This window comes from Zootermopsis nevadensis, unplaced genomic scaffold (assembly GCF_977971745.1).
Source record: "Zootermopsis nevadensis isolate Lab colony 2312 unplaced genomic scaffold, Znev_1.0 Znev_ptg000051l, whole genome shotgun sequence".
NCBI classification, from domain to species: Eukaryota; Metazoa; Arthropoda; class Insecta; order Blattodea; family Termopsidae; genus Zootermopsis; species Zootermopsis nevadensis.
The window spans coordinates 295,001-300,000 of record NW_028259183.1 but is presented as its reverse complement, the minus strand read 5'-3'; the positions used below and the strand labels follow the sequence as shown (position 1 = coordinate 300,000).

The window sequence follows — 5,000 nt, the reverse complement described above, 5'->3', positions numbered from 1 at the left end:
GGAGCGAAAGATATGACCACAATAAATAATGACCACAAAAAAAACAAAACAAAAAGAAATCAGTTCAATGAGAGAGGCTAAGCTTCCGACCGCTCACATCGGCCCGTCGGTACAAGAAACCATCTTTCCGACCTCAGATCAGGCGAGACTACCCGCTGAATTTAAGCATATTACTAGGCGGAGGAAAAGAAACTAACAAGGATTCCCCCAGTAGCTGCGAGCGAACAGGGAAGAGCCCAGCACGGAATCCCGCGCGGAGACGTGCAGGGAGATGTCGTGTGTGGGAGGTCCCACTCTCCCGGGGCGCGGTCCAGCGAGTCCAAGTCTCCCTTGAATGGGGCCATCGCCCGCAGAGGGTGCCAGGCCCGTAGGACCGCGGCCGCTCCCGGGTGGGGACTCTCCTCAGAGTCGTGTTCCTTGAGAGTGGAGCACTAAGAGGGTGGTAAACTCCATCTAAGGCTAAATATGACCACGAGACCGATAGCGAACAAGTACCGTGAGGGAAAGTTGAAAAGAACTTTGAAGAGAGAGTTCAATAGTACGTGAAACCGTTCAGGGGTAAACGGGAGAGACCCGGAAGACCGATTGGGGAGATTCAGCCCCGTCCGCGCAGTGCCGGCCCCCGGGCGGGTGCTCCCGGATGTTCCCGGCCGCCGGTCGCGCCGCGAGGCGCGCGCCGGTGCGAGTCGGGCCCACCGGCCGCTCGGGGTCTAAAGCCGCGGCCGCGGCGGGGTGCATTTCCTGCCCCTAGTAGGACGTCGGGACCCGTTGGAGGAGCAGGTCCCTCGCGGACCATTGCGGCCTAAGGCCCGGGACAGAGACCGGGGTGGCTTCCGCCGAGGCGCGGGACAAGGGCCGCCCCGGACCCCGGTACATAGCCTGGCCGCCCTCCGACGGTCTGTTTTTTCGTGGTAGCTGGCCCGCTGCCCCCGCCCTCCGCCCGCGAGGGAGGTAAGGGCGGGACGCGAGCGTCCGGTCCGCCGGGGCAAGCTCTCCGGCCGAGGCCGCGGTGCCGTGGCTCTCGCCACGTCCCCGGCCCCCGGCAGGCTGCTGGCCCCCGGAGCCCTCGGACAGCTTTTGGCCGCTCCCGTCTCCGGCGCTTCAGCTTCGGGTGCTCTCCCGACCCGTCTTGAAACACGGACCAAGGAGTCTAACATGTGCGCGAGTCACTGGGACTCATACTAAACCCAGAGGCGCAGTGAAAGCGTGGGGCGCGCCCGGTACGCCGGGCCGCCTCTAAGGGAGGACGGCCGGTCGTGCCTCTCACGGGGTGCGGCCGGCAAGCACTCCCGGGGCGCCTCGGCCCAGGCCGCAGGCGCACCCGGAGCGCACACGTTGGGACCCGAAAGATGGTGAACTATGCCCGGCCAGGACGAAGTCAGGGGAAACCCTGATGGAGGTCCGCAGCGATTCTGACGTGCAAATCGATCGTCAGAGCTGGGTATAGGGGCGAAAGACTAATCGAACCATCTAGTAGCTGGTTCCCTCCGAAGTTTCCCTCAGGATAGCTGGCGCCGAGTTGGAATGGGACCAGTCTCATCCGGTAAAGCGAATGATTAGAGGCCTTGGGGCCGAAACGACCTCAACCTATTCTCAAACTTTAAATGGGTGAGATCTCCGGCTTGCTTGAGCGAAGCCGCGAGACAAGAGAGAGTGGGGGGGGCTTGCTCTCCCCCTCTCTCCCACTCGGATGATGGTGCCAAGTGGGCCAATTTTGGTAAGCAGAACTGGCGCTGTGGGATGAACCAAACGCCGGGTTAAGGCGCCTAAACCGGAGCTCATGGGAGACCATGAAAGGCGTTGGTTGCTTAAGACAGCAGGACGGTGGCCATGGAAGTCGGAATCCGCTAAGGAGTGTGTAACAACTCACCTGCCGAAGCAACTAGCCCTGAAAATGGATGGCGCTAAAGCTCCGTGCCTATACCCGGCCGCCGGAAGGCAAAGGCGTGTAAGCTGAAGCCCCGGCGAGTAGGAGGGCGCGGCGGTGTGCGCGGAAGGGTCAGGGCGCGAGCCCGCCTGGAGCCGCCGCCGGTGCAGATCTTGGTGGTAGTAGCAAATACTCAAGCGAGGGCCTTGAGGGCTGATGCGGAGAAGGGTTTCGTGTGAACAGCCGTTGCACACGAGTCAGTCGATCCTAAGCCCTAGGAGAAATCCGATGTCGATGCGGCGGGGTGACTCCCCGCCCGTCGAGGGCGAAAGGGAATCCGGTTCCTATTCCGGAACCCGGCAGCGGAACCGAACCGTCGGGCCCCTCGAAAGAGAAGCTCGTCGGGGTAACCCAAAGGGACCCGGAGACGCCGTCGGGAGACCCGGGCAGAGTTTTCTGTTCTGCATAAGCGTTCGAGTTCCCTGGAATCCTCTAGCAGGGAGATAGGGTTTGGAACGCGAAGAGCACCGCAGTTGCGGCGGTGTCCGGGTCGTCCCCTCGGACCTTGAAAATCCGGGAGAGGGCTACGCGGAGGTGTCGCGCCGGTTCGTACCCATATCCGCAGCAGGTCTCCAAGGTGAGGAGCCTCTAGTCGATAGACTAATGTAGGTAAGGGAAGTCGGCAAATTGGATCCGTAACTTCGGGATAAGGATTGGCTCTGAGGACCGGGGCGCGTCGGGCGTGGTCGGGAAGCGGGCCTGTGCCAACGAGCCGGGCCTGGGCGAGGCGATGCCGCCCGGCAACGGGCGCGCGGATCCGAGCTCGGTCCCGTGCCTTGGCCTCCCGCGGATCTTCCACGCTGCGAGGGGCCGCGCTAGCTCGCGGCGTACTCTTCGGCCGCCACTCAACGGTCGACTCAGAACTGGCACGGACTTGGGGAATCCGACTGTCTAATTAAAACAAAGCATTGCGAGGGCCCTAGCGGGTGTTGACGCAATGTGATTTCTGCCCAGTGCTCTGAATGTCAAAGTGAAGAAATTCAAGCAAGCGCGGGTAAACGGCGGGAGTAACTATGACTCTCTCGATACGGGACAAACGCCGTGAACCCATTTATATTGCTAAAAGGAACGCACTATTGAAAAAGACAGCTCCGACAGATCCAGGGCCTAGTATGGCAAGCCCTTCAGGCGAGCAAGGGGGTATAACAACCTTTGAAACCCCCAAAGATGAGTATGAGCAGGCAAACGCCTTAGAATTGGAACCTGCATCAGACATGCAGGGAGAGTGCACTCCACCCAGAGATGTCCAAACAAGTGCAGCTCTTCCTGAAAACAATAGGAACACTACCCAGGATGGGAATTCCAAGTGGGAATCTGAGATAACTCAACCGGGTGACTGGAACCCACCCGCAGGTCACCCAACAACAATTATCCCAATAATGGGTAGTCAGGACGACATTGCCCGGGGTGGGGGTTCAGAGTTAGAACTGGGGACCGATCAATCTGAGATAATTCAACCGGGAGACTGGAACCCACCCGCAGGTCACCCAACAACAATTATCCCAATAATGGGCAGTCAGGATGACATTGCCCCGGGTGGGAGTTCAGAGTTAGAACTGGGGACCGACCAACTCTGTGACTGCATCCCGTCTGCAGATCACATAAATGAACATGAGGATACCGACAATATGTGGAGGGAGAGTCTTCGGGAATCACTCCTTGAGCTGGGGGGAGATAGGTTCTCTAAGGATGCTGCGGAAATAGTCGGCAATATCAAGAAATCCGTTGTAGCTGGCAACCTATCCCAAGAGGTCATCAATGAAACTTACTCCGCCGTCTTGGATTTCCTCCGTCCCAAACATACATCCTCATCCACTACATCCCAGAGTTGCCCGAAGCACAGTAAAACCAAGGGCAAGAAAAGGAAAAGAGCGCTCAAGCGCTTTAAATACGCAATTACTCAAAACCTCTTCAAGAAGAACCCTGCACTGCTAGCAAAGCAGGTTAGAATGGGCACAGATCTTTCCGCCCAAAATGGTGCACAATTACCACGAGAGGAAGTCGAACATCTTTATAACATCCTCTGGAGCACCACGCCCAGCCTCCGGCTTCCTGACTATGTGGAAACCCCTGATCCAATATCCTTGGACATATTTCTGGGGGAGCTTAAGCAGGAGGAGGTATATAAGAGGTTGGGAAAGATGAAGAGGTCCACAGCTGCGGGCCCAGATGGTATTAAACCTGATGCTTTGGGCAACAAAGTTAGCCGGAGAGTTTTGTGCGCTCTGTACAATCTGATCCTACTCTCCGGCCACTTGCCTTCAGCCTGGAGGCAAAATCGCACCACCTTAATCCCTAAAGAGGGGAAGGACGCAACGAAAGCAGTAAATTATCGTCCGATAACAATCAGTTCTGTCCTCAGTCGCCTCTTCTGGGGTATTATTAATCAGAGACTGGGGACGGTGGTGCGACAGAGCCCCAGACAGAAAGGATTCGTAGCGGAGGCGGGTTGCTTCGCTAACATTCAGATTTTAACGGAACTAGTGAGGAGGATGAAAAGAGACAAAGGCGGCGTTGGTATACAGCTCGACGTCTCTAAAGCCTTTGATACCATCCCTCACGAAGCCATAGGTCCTGCCCTTACCAGGAAGGGCCTGCCAAGTAGATTTGTGGATCTAGTGGTAAGTTCCTACAAAGGGGTGGAGACCTCCGTATCACACCCCAAAGGCGACATCAGAATTTCCCTCAAGAGAGGGGTCAAACAGGGGGACCCCCTCTCTCCTCTCCTCTATAACCTGGTTATGGAGCCGTTGCTAGAGGAGTTGGAGGCCATGTCGGGTTATGCAATCGATGATAGAAACATTTCTTGCCTAGCTTTTGCGGACGATATATTCCTCTTTGCGTCCGACGCCCCAAAAGCACAAGCTCTACTGGATCATACCGTGGAATTCCTTGGGAAATTCGGGATGACGATATCGGCCAGTAAGAGCTCAGCATTCCAGGTTAAGAAGCTCAAGGATACCTGGGTGCTAATAGATCCCGGCATGGAACGGCTGGGTGAGAGGATTCCCGTGGTGGAGGCCGGGTCCAATCTCACCTACTTAGGAGTAAATATATCGCCATGGAGTGGAAT

The 5,000-nt window shown here is 57.2% G+C and overlaps 1 pseudogene; it reads left to right on the top strand.

Annotated features, from left to right (window-relative positions):
* Positions 1–128: 128 nt before the first annotated feature.
* LOC147871504 (large subunit ribosomal RNA) overlaps positions 129–5,000 on the top strand; it is an 8,354-nt pseudogene continuing 3,482 nt past the window's right edge.